This window comes from Heterocephalus glaber, unplaced genomic scaffold (assembly GCF_053883595.1).
Source record: "Heterocephalus glaber isolate CG9 unplaced genomic scaffold, H.glaber_assembly_v1.0 deba00001431, whole genome shotgun sequence".
Taxonomy (NCBI): domain Eukaryota; kingdom Metazoa; phylum Chordata; class Mammalia; order Rodentia; family Bathyergidae; genus Heterocephalus; species Heterocephalus glaber.
The window spans coordinates 3237988-3252238 of record NW_028258295.1 but is presented as its reverse complement, the minus strand read 5'-3'; the positions used below and the strand labels follow the sequence as shown (position 1 = coordinate 3252238).

At 41.8% G+C, this 14251-nt stretch overlaps 1 pseudogene; it reads left to right on the top strand.

The window, feature by feature from the left end:
* The first annotated feature begins 2223 nt into the window (after positions 1 to 2223).
* On the top strand, positions 2224 to 12837 carry LOC101698745 (centrosomal protein of 70 kDa-like; annotated as a pseudogene).
* The last annotated feature ends 1414 nt before the right edge of the window (positions 12838 to 14251 follow it).

The following is a 14251-nucleotide window of genomic DNA, read 5'->3' as shown; positions in this document are numbered from 1 at the left end:
ACATTACTATTAGGTTGAGAATGTAGAACTGAAATATGAGAAGGTGCAGGTCAAGTTTCCATGCTTCTTTTGGAGAAAGTATGGCAAAGAGGGATACTAGATAAATTACCAAGAGTCTGAGTGCTGTAGCCCTAGAAAGATTACCCACATTATGGAACTAATTAAAAACAGGAATCTCAATAAAGCTGTCTGCTAAAACTATAATAGATCAGGGGTCATGAGTGACTACTTATTTTCACCCAAGACAATACTGGAGTTTCATATTTTGATGAGGAACCTCAGGTTTTCTAGAGGTTCAAGTAGTAGCTTTCTTCTCTTGGATTGTCTGGGCTTTCCAGCTTCATTGTAAGCACATAGCAGACCTATCAGTTGGTTCCTGCTAGTCCTAGTTCTGTGAAAATTGGAGTGACCATTCTGTCTCTCTCTCTCTCTCTCTCTCTCTGTGTGTGTGTGTGTGTATGTGTATATATATATATGTGTGTGTGTGTGTATATATATATATATATATATATATGCTTCAAAACAATATGTTGTATATGCATGGTAAATGCATACAATTTTACCAATCTTTTTTAATTTTTATTTTATTAGTACACACTTATAGTACATAATGATTATGTTCCTCATAGGGAATTGGTACATGTACATAACACATCTTAATTCTTGGTTTTTGGGACAAATACTCTTTCTTTTTCTGAGGTGCTTTCCCTTTTATTATTTCCATCCTTCTTTATAGCATGAGGTTTGGAAAATGGCAAAGACAAATATTAAAGTGTGAATCATGGATCTAGCTCCTCTAATAAGCAAAGAGTCTGGCATGCCTCACATCATCCCACCCACCCCATCAAAGGAACATATTGAGGTTGGACTTGAAGGTCAACAATCAGAAGGATTCCTTTTCTTGTCTTATCCTTGAAAGATTCATGGGGCAGCCTTCAGCTGCTATAGACAGCTGATCACAAAATTGAGAATTTAGTATTATGAGTCCCAACCATCTCTCTGTCGATTTCTACCTTAGAGACAAATCTTGAAATTTTGAGAAATGTATTGAGTGTACCTTAGCAAAGATACTTTTTATTGTGTATGTATTATCTCACAAATAAAAGGAAGTTGATGAAAAAGACTTAAGAAATAATGTTTAAAATAGCTGGCATTTGAAAAATACAATAACTCACATAGCAATTCATTTCCAACTTTCAACCTACAAGGATTCTAGGTTTTTAAAATTAATTTTATTGGTACATTTTAGGTATATAATATAATTATCATTCATCATTTGATATTTGTATCTTTATGTAATCTATCTTGGTTCTTATTTTTTCCCCATTCCCTAGCAGAATCAAGAGCACAGAATGGAATGCTGAAATTTTATGTAACAAAGAATAAACTATAATAAATTGGGAAAAAGAAAAATTCTATATCAGATATTGCAGGGGACCACAATATTGATTATGCCCAAAGCAAGCTGTAAGCAGTGCAAGCTATGAATAGTTAACCCCACAATTGGCTTATTTATAGAAATAAGTACAGCTGAAGCCTACATGCTGAGGTCAAAGTAACTTGCATCCAAATGCTGTCCCCACAATTAAAACTTTCTTAACTAGAAGGACAATGTTCTGATTACAACCATATATTTTGTCTATTCTGTTCTTAATTCAAGAATGCTTTGTCTTGTCCTTTACAAAACTTGCTTACATTAATTTCCATAAAAACCACAGGACAGTGCATCTTCTCACATAGTCCTCCCCTTGCACATAGCTTGCCTTTACCCCAATTGATTACTAATAAAAATCAATGGCTTGGACTGCCCAGGGCCTTTGCTAATTAAGCAGCATTGGCAGTCCTAGCTCCCCACTTTCTGTCTCTCTTAGTTCTGTCTTTTAGGGTTTTTTCTCAGGCTTCTGTCATACACTGAGCAGAAGAATGGATCCTACTGCAGAGGTTTCTGGTAATGTTTCAGGGGTTTCCATTAAAATATTGCAAAGGTTATGCATAATCAAATACTCCACAGGGATCAAACCACTGAGCAGAGTGGGGCTAGGCTGGCTGCCAGTGCGAGACAGCATCTGAGAAAGATGAAGATCCAGTTTTGAATACGAGACTCATTGGGTGGTCATTTCATTGAGATAACTAGAATGACCAGGTGTAAAGTGCAAGAGGAATGTACAGTTACTGAGAGAAACAGCACCTCCAGCAGCCCCTAAAGCCCAGAAATCCAGTCAGTTGTCAAACATACTCATGATTGAAAAACAGCAAGAGGAAACAGAATGGGAAATCATAAATGTGCTGTTAATGAGGCATGGATTAAAACCTTTGTGCATCTTCAAAAGAACAGATCCTAAAGATCTTATCATTTTTGATAAACAGTCATCACAAAGGAGGAGGCAGAATTTGAAAATGTTGGTGGAAGAAACAGAACGTCAACAGAACATGATACAAGAGCTCATAGAAACTAATCAGCAGCTTAAAATTGAGCTTCAGCTAGAACAAAGCAGAGCAGCACATCAGGAACAATGAGCTAACGACTTGGAACAAATTATGGAGAGTGTGAAATGGAAAATTGGTGAATTGGAAGATGAATCTCTAAATAGGGTTTGCCAGCAAAATGAAAGACCTTTAGAAGGAGAATAGAACTTTATGAAGTGCCAGCATTACAAGAAAAAACAAACGGAGCAGCAACAGACTATTTCTTTGCAAAAGGATATCTATTGATTAACAAAAGAGGAAGAAGAACAAATTATCACTCAGAGGGCTAAGGATTTAGCTCAGTAGTTTTATTGCCTGCTGTGCAAGTGCAAGGACTTGAGTTTGATCCCCAGTACAAAAAAAAAAAGGCATGAAAGCAAATTATCACTCAGAACAGAGTGTTTGCCTATCCCTGCAAAAGAGTTCCATAAACCATTTTGGATAGACAGTTGCTTTGCCTAATTGACTACTGTGAATCTAAAACTGGAAAAACTCCATACACATGGGCCAGGGATTTAGCTCAGTGGTTTCACCACCTGCTGTGCAAGCACAAGGACCCAAGTTCAATCCCTGGTACCAAAAAAAATCCATACACATGAAGGACCCTAGTTACCAAGACAAACTCCATATTGCTGCTTGACCCACCTGCCTGTCCTTTAGATGAATTCAAAAGGAGGAAGCTTAGAAACCTCCTCCCCTTAGAAAGTCCCTTTAGAAATAACAATTAATCAACTATTGTTTTACAAATGTTCTAACAGCAGGATGTTCTGCTTCTGTACCTTTCGCTAGCTTTGGTAGTTCTATCCCATAGGGTGGCTTGGAAACTGCTGGCCTCAAAGGTGTATAAAACATGTTTGTCAACCCCCAGTCGAGGCTCGAGTCTGATGTTCAGCTCAGGTTCTGGCTGGTAATAAACTCCTGTGTGGATTTAATATTCATCTCTGGTTGGTTCTTTCTCGCTGGGTCTAACATTCTTGGAGGCCCCAGTGAGATAGCCAGCTGCTCTGGAGCTTATTATCTTGGAGCCATTGTTTCTTTTTAGGAGAGACCAGGATCAGACATTGGCAGTGTTTGGCCCCTCTGGTCACCAGTCTACAGAAGGAGAGGCCACCCTGATGGTATTCTGGGGCTCTGGGTAGGCTGGTCCCAGTCAGGCCCTATTGCTGATCAACTGACCCAAAGGAGTTTATCAGGAAAGTCTCTAGAAGTAAGAATCAAATGATTCTTAGTGCACTGTGGGTAGATAGGAGGAAGCCGAACATGGCACAGGTTCCCCTATCTAGATTCTCTTTGTGATGGCAAGCGGACTCACTGGGTCAGAGTTGTCAGGAGGGTGACTCCCTGGGTTGGGGTCCATATCCATTCATCCCCAGAGGTTTTACTTGGCCAAAGTTTGTCTTTGTCCATTTATTGTTGTCTGTCTGCTTGCTCTGTGTGCCTTTTGCATTTTCACAGGCTAAAATTATGGGTTCCTCACAGTCAACAAAAGGAACTCCACTTGATTTTGTTTTGAATAACTTCAAAAAATTTATTCCACAGACAGGGAAGATAAATATGGCATAAAATTTTCTAAAGACAAATTACAAACCCTGTGTCAATTAGAATGGCCCAGTTTCAGAGTCAGTTGGCCCCCAGTGGGAACTTATTTTATGCACATTGCTCACAAGGTTTGGAATGTGGTCATCAGAGTCAGGGCCCCATGGCATCCAGATCAATTCCCATATAGTGACATCTGGATTGATATGTTGGAAGATCCCCCTAAATATTTTATACAATGTACAGGTCCCAATCAACCTTTGGCAACCCTGAATTGGAAGAGAAGGGGAAATCGGAGCCGACTGGAAAAGAGTCCCTCTCTGATGGTTGTGTCAACCAGTAAAGGTGTTCTCCAATCTGACCCTGAGGATGATTTGTGCCAACCTCCCCTTTATCACACAGGTGGAATCGGCACCAGGGGTAGGGTCCCTGAATCTCCCACCAGAGGCCCCCTAGTTCTGGATTCCTCCTTGGACCAGATCCACTCACTTCCCCATACTCGATTGCGACAGGACTATGGTCCATCAGCCCTGTCTTCCTCCTCCCTTTTTCCTTTAAAACAGACAAAGCCCAGGGGAGGATTGATTCTTGTCCCTTTTACAACTAGTGATCTTTACAACTGAAAACATCAAAATCCCCCCTTAACTGAAAAACCTCAGGCATTAATCTCTCTTCTTGAGTCTGTTTTTCATACCCATCAGCCAACTTGGGATGATTGCCAGCAGCTTTTACAGATCCTGTTCACCACTGAGGAGCAGGACCACATTTATCAGCAGGCAGTCAAAGAGGCCCTGGGGCCAAACCCCAGCATCACTCCCAGAACCCTGGTGTATTTGTTCAGGGCTGAGGCTGAAGTTCTATCACAGTGCCCCAAATGGGACCCCAATGATGATGATGGTAGGAGGAGGCTGGGGACCTACCACCAGCACTTATTAGGGGGACTCTGGGCAGCTGCCAGAAAGCCCACTAATTTGAGTAAGGTAAGTGAGGTTAACCAGAGAAAAATGGAGTCTCCAGTTGCATTTTTAGAGAGACTCTTGGAAGCCTATAGAGTCTTCACTCCTATTAACCCAGAGGCTCCCAAAAATGCAGCAGCTTTAAATTTGGCCTTTGTTTCCCAGTTGGCCCCAGACGTTAGAAAGAAATTATAGAAATTGGAGGAATTTGAGGGAAAGAATAGGACTGAACTCCTGAACATAGCCCGGAAAGTTTATAACTGTGATGCCCCCGAGGAAGTCCTAGCCAAGAAACTGGGGAAAGTCACCATTGCTGCACTCCAGACACAAGAGACAGTCCCTCTGGACAGAAGGAAGGGGAAGCCCCTAGGGGACTCACACCATCCCTGCTTGGGGAGGAACCAATGTGCTAGATGCAAGAGGATTGGACATTGAAAAAATGAGTGTCCCTATGGGGAAAAAGGAGGCCCCTCCAAGAATGACAAACTGGAGGTTTTGATGATACAGGAGGAAAAGGACTGGGGGAGTTGGGGCTCTTATCTGTTAAGCCCCTGGGAGCCCAGGGTAAAAGCCAAAGTAAGGGGCAAAATTATAAATTTCCTGGTCAATACAGGAGCAACACATTTGGTTCTGACCCAACCACTAGAACCAACGACCAAAACTTTTGTTCAGAGAGCCACTGGAACTGCTACTACAGGCTTCCCTTGGACTACAGAAAGGACAGTGGACCTTGGGTGCCACAGGGTGACACACTCATTCCTTGTGATCCCAGATTGCCCATACCCAATCCTGGGAAGGGATTTACTTGAAAAGTTAAGAGCTACAATATCCTTTGAGGGCCAACATGCTAGTTTTTCAATTGGTAACAAGCCTGCCAAAATTCTTGTCACTTGCCCCCTATCAGAGGAATATCTGTTGCTCCCTGATGTCACACCTATGGACTCAAAAACTCCAGACTCTCAATTTCTTCAGGAATTGACCACCTTGTGTCCTAGAGTATGGACAGAGACTAACCCCCAGGACTGGCAGCCCATCAACACCCAGTGGTGGTCACTCTGGATCCCACTACAACTCCAATTGCAGTAAAACAATATCCAATCAAACAAAAGGCCAAAGAAAAAATCCAGACTCACATTGAGAGGCTCCTTGCTGCTAGAATCCTCATGCCATGTAAGTTCCCCTGGAACACCCCTCTCCTTCCAGTCCAAAAACGAGGCACAGATGACTTCCAACCAGTCCAGGACTTGAGAGAAGTCAACAAGAGGGTGGAAACCACTCACCCTACAGTCCCAAATCCTTACATGTTGCTGATTTTAATTCCCCCAGAGAGACAGATCTACATGATTCTGGATCTCAAGGATGCCTTCTTCAGTAACCCACTGGCCAAGGTAAGCCAGCCCTTATTTGCCTTTAAATAGGTGGACCAAGATGGCAGCTACTCTGATCAATTGACTTGGACTAGATTACCACAGGGTTTTAAACTCTCTTTGATGAAGCCCTGAACAGAGGCTTGTCCCTGTTTTGAGCCACCCACCCAGAGGTGACTCTACTACAGTATGTGGATGACCTGTTGATTGCGGCAAAAGACACCAACATGTGTCAAAAAGCTACCCAAAATCTTTTAAAGTTGTTAGAACTAGGTTACTGGGTCTCAGCCAAGAAGGCCCAATAATGTGTAACTAAGGCCACATACTTAGGCTACCAGCTCACTAAAGGAAATGAACTGCTCTCTCCTCAGAGGATACAAGCTGTCCTACAAATCCCCCCACCCACCACTAAGAGACAAGTGTGAGAATTTTTAAGGACAGTGGGATAGTGTAGGCTGTGGATTCTGGGCTTTACTGAGATTGCTAAACCACTTTACTCAGCCCCTGTTGGGGGGGGGCACTCCCCTAGTGTGGACAGAAAAGGAGAAAGCCACCTTTTTGGCTTTAAAGGAAGTCTTAGTGTCAGCACCAGCCCTGGCTCTACCCGATGTCACCAAATCCTTTCAGTTGTTTGTGGCTGAATGAGGGGCCATAGCCAAAGGAGTGCTAGCCCAGGCATTAGGGCCTTGGAACAGACCTGTGGCCTACCTGTCTAAAAGACTTGATTCTGTGACAAGTGGATGGCCTACCTGTTTGAGGGCAGTTGCAGCCACCACCCTCCTGGTCAAGGAGGCAGATAAGCTCAGCCTCGGACAGGACCTGGTCATCACCACACCCCATGCAGTGGAGTCATTGCTGAGAGGAGTCCCAGAATGATGGCTCTCCAATGCCTGCCTGACTCAGTACCAGGCCCTGTTTCTGGATGTGCCACACATCAAATTCACCTGATAAATGGCCCTTAATCCAGCCACCTTACTCCCAGACTCTGATCCGTGCATGTCCCTCCATGACTGTCTGGACAATCTGACAACTTCCACCACCAACCGCCCAGACCTGACTGACATTCCCTTGCAACACCCAGATGAGGCCTTCTTCACTGATGGTAGCAGTTTTGTGGAAGACAGAGTCAGGTACACAGGGGCAGCCATAGTCAGTCCAGAAGGACAAGTACACTGGGCACAGACATTAAGCCAGGGGGCATCAGCACAGAGGGCTGAACTAACAGCCTTAACTCAAGCCCTAAGGTTAGGTTGAGACAAGGCTGTAAACATCTACACTGACAGCCAGTATGCATTTGCTACTGCCCATGTACATGGCGAGATCTACAGACAGAGAGGGATATTGACATCAGAAGGAAAAACTATTAAAAATAAGGAAGAAATTTTGGCCTTATTGGAGGCAATTTGCGAACCCAGGGCTTTGGCCATCATCCATTGCAAAGGCCATCAAACAGGAGACAGCTTTGAGGCCTGTGGTAACCGAGAAGTCGATAATGCAGCCCAATGAGTAGCCAAAGAACCAGTGGGGCCAATAGACATTCTGCCCATCTGACCGTTTGGCTACCTGAAACTCCAGAGGAAGAGGAAAACCAAAAACATGGGGGTACAAAACTGGACCCAGGCTGGTGGAAAGGGACAAATGAATGAATTTGTCTCCCCTGAGCCCTGGGATGACAATTTGTTCATCAGTTACATCACTTAACTCACCTGGGAAAATCAAAGTTAAAAAGACTAATGAGCTCTAAGTTTTCAATCCCAGGACTGACCTCTATGGTCCAGGACATCAGTTCCAGGTGTCAGGTGTGTGCACAGGTGAACTCCAAGACAAAACCAAGGAGCAAAAGTAATTGACTATGGGGAAGAGAGCCAGGGAAACATTGGGAACTTGATTTCACTGATATAAAATCCAGCAATAGGTTCAAATATTTACTGGTATTGGTTGACACCTACTCAGGTTGGGTAGAAGCTTTCCCCACTCATGGAGAGTCAGCCAACATAGTAACTAAGGTTTTGCTCCAGGAGATAGTTCCCCAATTTGGCATCCCTCATTACCTGGGGTCCGACAATGGTCCTGCCTTCATGGCACAGATATCCACATTGTTGGCAAGGGCACTACATATCAATTGGAAGTTACACTGTGCCTATCACCCACAAAGTTCAGGGCAAGTAAAAAGGATAGATAGGACCCTGAAAGAAACCCTGACTAAATATGTTCTAGAAACTGGCAGTAGGTGGCCTGATCTGCTTCCTCTAGCCTTGTTAAGAGTTAGAAGTACCCCATATATTGACAAGTTTACCCCTTTTAAAATCTTGTATGGGAGGCTGCTGCCACTCCTCCATAAGTTAAACCTTGAATAGATAACAGAGAATTCTTGTGTTTCTCTACTTTGGTCTCTTCAAGCCTTACAAATTCTTCAGAGTGAGATCCAGGATACAATACAACAGGCTCAAGAAAAACCCTTTGCAACATTCCAGCCCCACAGTTTCAAGCCAAGAGACCTGGTCCTGATACGCCAACATCAGACTAAGAGCCTCAAGCCACATTGGAAGGGGCCATACCCTGTTATTTTGGTAACCCTCTCCATGGTCAAAGTAGCCAGGGTCACAGCTTGGACTCATCACACCCAGGTCAAGTCAGCACCAGAAGAGAGCCCAGAGTCAGCACGATGGAAGATTCTAAGTGCCCCAGGACACAAAGTTAAAATTGGAAAAAGAGGACTAGAACTCTTGGTACATATTCTCTATCAATCATGTCAGCTTGGGGGAACAAATAACTTATTTCTTCCCCATTCAGAAACCTGGGAACTAAGACTGACTTCTAGTGGGAAAATCCTGGCAAAATTAGAAAGAGGACCCAACCAATCTGAGGTCACCTTTACTGCTAGCTTATGTTGTATGGTTGAGGAAGCCTGGTATAATGGAAACGGGGGCTGTGCAAAATCTGGGTGCTGTACTCTCACTAAATGGGGACTCCATCCTGTCCAATACTATGTATGTCCAGAAAATGAAGACCCACATTGTGATGGTAATGGCAATGACTATCATTGTGCCCAGTAGGGATGTGAGACTATAGCTCCTTGGTCCATTCAAATTACAGATCCCTGGTTAAAAATGTCTCCCACCACTTTATATCATGATAAACCCTGTGATACTGGCATATGTTACCCAATTACCATTACACCCCAAAGATTGAAAGATCCTGGGTGGGTAACTGGAAGGACATGGGGAATTAGATTATATGTATCTTGGTGGGATCCTGGGTCAGAATTTACCATCCAACTAGGTCACCAGCAGGTTGAGTGACCTATGGGGCCCAGCAAGGACTTTGCTCTACCTATGTCCATAGCAAGGCCTAAACCTGTGTCCTTGCCTACTCAGAAACCAAAACCCTCCACTCTTCCAGCTGTATTACCACAAGATAAAACCCCCACCCCTATGCTGGAAGTGTTGATGAGCATCCATTTACTCCTCAACAAATCCAGGCCTGAGGAGGCTAAAGATTGTTGGCTCTGCCTCAACCCCAAGCCCCCATATTATCTGGGGTTGGGGATCATGGCTATGCCAGACTCATCCCCCTCAACAGGTTTTGATTAGAGCCACCTGAGCTCACATTTGGGGACATCCAAGAAAAAGGAACCTGCCTAATAGGAACAAATTACAATTTAGACACATCACCTTATAGAGATCTATGTAATAATAGTTATAATAGCCATGCCACTTCAGGCTCCCAACTTTTTTACAAGGCTCCAGAAGATTCTTGGTTTGCTTGCACCAAGGGCTTGACTGGGTACATTCCCAAATTGGTTTTAGCCCAATCTACCACTTTATTTTGTGTTACTGTGTATGTTGTTCCACAAGTCTTGTATTATAATGGGAAAGGGGGTTGAGAACATCTGGGATTAACCACTGAACACTGTAGGAGTAAACGGGCTGCCCTCATTTTAGTGCCCCTTCTGGTGGGATTAGGAATAGCTGGGTCAGTGGCTTTTGGAACTTCCTCCCTGATCCTTCAGGACACAAATTTTAGAGCCCTAAGCCACCAAAATAGCCAGAGATTTGGGTCACCTGGAAGACTTAATCTCCAGACTAAAAAACCAGGCCGATTCCCTAGCTGAGATGATCCTGCAAAATTGAAGGAGACTTGACCTCCTGTTCACAAAACAAGGAGGGTTATGTATAGCCCTAGGAGAAACCTGTTGCTTTTATGCTAATCATTCTGGTGTCATTAGAGATACCCTAGCTATGGTCAGAGAAAATTTAAAGACTAAATATGCTCAACAAAAGGATCAAAATTGGTTTAAAAATCAATTTGACTGGTCCCCATGGTTAACTACCCTAGTTTCTGCTGTAGCAGGCCCCCTAGTTTTCTTCTGCTTTTGCTTGTGGGACCTTGCATTATAAATGCTCTGACTAAATGTGTTAGAAAGGGTTGATCCAGTTAAACTGATGGTGTTGAGACAAAATTATGAGATTTTAGAAGATGTTTTAGAAGGAAAATCCAAACAGTAAATATAGGAATCAAAGATATGATTAAGTTACAAAAGCCAGTGGGGAATGAAGGACCCTAGTTAGCAAGACAGACTCCATATTGCTGCTTGACCCACCTGCCTGTCCTTTAGATGAACTCAAAAGGAGGAAGCTTAGAAACCTCCTCCCCTTAGAAAGTCCCTTTAGAAATAACAATTAATCAACTATTGTTTTACAAATGTTCTAACAGCAAGACATTTCGCTTTTGTACCTTTCGCTTGCTTTGCTAGCTCTATCCCATAGGGTGGCCTAGAAACTGTTGACCTCAAAGGTGTCATAAAATATGTTTGTCTCCTCCCAGCTGGGGCTCGAGTCCAATACTCGGTCCCGGCCGGTAATTGTTAGACTCAGCGAGAAAGGACCAATCAGAGACCGATATTAAATCCACACAGGAGTTTATTACCAGCCAGGACCCAACCTGAGCATCAGACTCGAGCCTCAACTTGGGGGAGACAAACATGTTTTATGACACCTTTGAGGCCAACAGTTTCTAGGCCCCTCTATGGAATAGAACTAGCAAAGCAAGCGAAAGGTACTGAAGTGGAATATCCTGCTGTTAGATCATTTGCAAAGCAATAGTTGATTAATTGTTATTTCTAAAGGGACTTTCTAAGGGGAGGAGGTTTCTAAGCTTCCTCCCTTTGAGTTCATCTAAAGGACAGGCAGGTGGGTCAAGCAGCAATATGGAGTTTGTCTTGCTAACTAGGGTCCTTCAGTAATAAACTCCTGTGTGGATTTAATATCAGTCTCTGGTTGGTTCTTTCTCACTGGGTCTAACACACAAAGCCAATATAAAAAAGATGAAAGTCAATCAGAAGAAGAAAAGATTATAGAAATCTGAATAGCTCACCAACTTATAAAGGCCTTCTACTGTCATTATAGAATCAACTCAAGGAATCAAACTCCAAAATTGATGCACTTTTTTGTTTTGTTTTGTTTTGTTACCAGGAATCTAACTCAGGACCTTGCACTTATGAGGCAGGCAGCAGAACCACTGAGCTAAATCCCAGCCCTTGATGCACTTTTCAGTGAAAAGCTGAACCTCCAAAAAGATTTAGAAAGCAGGTTCACACAACATGAATTAAGACTTTATAAACAACAAGTGAAGAAACTGGAGAAAGCCCTCAAGAAAAACATTAAATTACAGGAGCTTATCAGTCATACAAAAATGGAGGACCCAGAGAAAAAAGATGAATCCAGCAAAAAAAGCCATCAACAAGCTCTAGTTGACCAGAGATACTTTCAAGTGCTATGTAGCATCAATTCATTTATTCACAATCCAAGAGCTCCAGTAATAATTTATAAACAGAGCAAAGAAGGAAATCAAGATTTTAACAAAGATTTTCTTCAAGACTGTTGATTTGAACATCTTGTTCCTATAATAGAAATGTGGGCAGATGAACCGACATCCCTGAAGGATTTGTATAAGTCCTTGAAAATACTACCTGCAGAGCTGGTGTCTTGGCATAATTTTAAGAAACAGGATGAAAATGAAGGTGTCAGAGTTGAAAATTTGTTATTTATGGTAGATACCATGTTGGAAGAAGTTGAAAATAAGGAAAAGGACAGCAACATGCTAAACTTTCAAACTTTGCAAGCTATTGTTTCTCACTTCCAAAAATTATTTGATGTGCCTTCTTTAAATGGAGTCTATCCCTGAATGAATGGTTTATACTGGGCTTGGAGAAATGAACAATGCTGTGAGATACCTTCAGGAACTCTTAGAATTACAGTTCATCCTCACTGTGGATGCTAACAAACACAGTTGGAAAATTGTGTAGGCTGATTAATGAGGATGTGAATGAGCAGGTTAAGCAAGTATCCCTACCCGATGACCTCCAAAGCATTATCAATAATTTGGAAGAACATGAAGAATTTTTTTGAGCATTTCAGGCATTTACTAATGATCTACTTGAAATCTTAGAAATTGATGACTTGGACACCATTGTACCTGTAGTAAAGAAATTAAAAGTACTTTCACACTGAAACAAATAAAATCACTTTAGTTTATAAAGTGCATCTTTACCATTCTAAATATTATGTAGGATTGATCTTGAAACAAAGAGTATAAAATATATTTGCTTTCAGAATTCATCCACTTAGTACTGGGTGATTCTCCTTGTAAGTTTTTATTAACTTTGAGATTCTTTTACAAAAATTACCTGCTCAGTTAAAATAGTAAATTAACTTTAGATCCCTTAATCATTTCTTAAGCAATTCTTGAGTGCTTAAAATTTAGGGTAGAGTTTGTGAGTAAAAGACCTAGAGGGCCGGGATTTAGCTCAGTGGTTTTGCCACCTGATGCACAAGTGCAAGGACTTGAGTTTGATCCCCAGTACCAAAAAAAAGAAGACCTAGGGAGAGAGTGTAAATAACAGAAAAATTGTATTTAAGTTCAAGGTTTACTCACCTTTGGGTCAGGCCAAAAGGGATACCAAGTCCAGTCGGTAGTAAGCTACTGCTTTCCCGGCAAGGATTAATTGGCATATTCTATTATGGTATCTCCCATGGCAGTTATCTTTTCAGAGGAAGGAGAAAGGAAAAAAAGAAAAAAAAGTTTTATCTGTGTGAGGACAGGAAGTGAATCATGGGATAAAATAGATGAGTAGATAGAAGTCCCTCTTTTTAAAAAAAGTCTTCTTTGCAATCTTGATGTAATATGCTTTTTATAAGGGGATATGATCTCGAATAAAATTTTTGTAAAACAATTTCCAAAACAAAAAAACAAATATTCTAAAACATATAAATTCATGTCTATGAATATTAGTAAGGTATAAGTGATATAAACTTGTAGTTAAGACCTAATTTACATGGCATGTTGATAGAGAATGTAATTGTATACACTATTCTTCATGTATGAGAATATATTGCAAATGCCCAGTGCCAGAAAGGACACTGGCAGGAGGAGCACACTGCTGTTTCCTACATACGGACCACATCAGAGATCAAAAGACATAAGAGCAACTGACAGGAACAGCAGAGGATGATGCAAATTGATGCAGATTAAAGAAGTAAAATCCTAACCAGGGGTTTAATTTTGGGAAATCTGGAAATCACAAACTGCATTACAGGTTAGAACAAATTCTTGAATGAGGATCAGGTATCTGGGTCCCAATTATGCTTCACTCACAAATTAGAACAAAGTTTCATGCAAGTCAACACACTTTTATTTTCTTGGCTGCATTAATTATAAAATAAGCTGGAAGTGTTGTCTATGATGTCAGGATTTAGTCAAACCTAGAACAATGCTTCTCAAACTATCATATGTAAAAATGTTATGCATTTATTTATTGCAAGGATGTCTTTGTAATGTATTTCAAGATTAGAATATCCAATACAGATGAGCTGACTTGAATTGTTTTGAGCAATTTTTCCCTGTGTTATGTGTTTTGCACACATA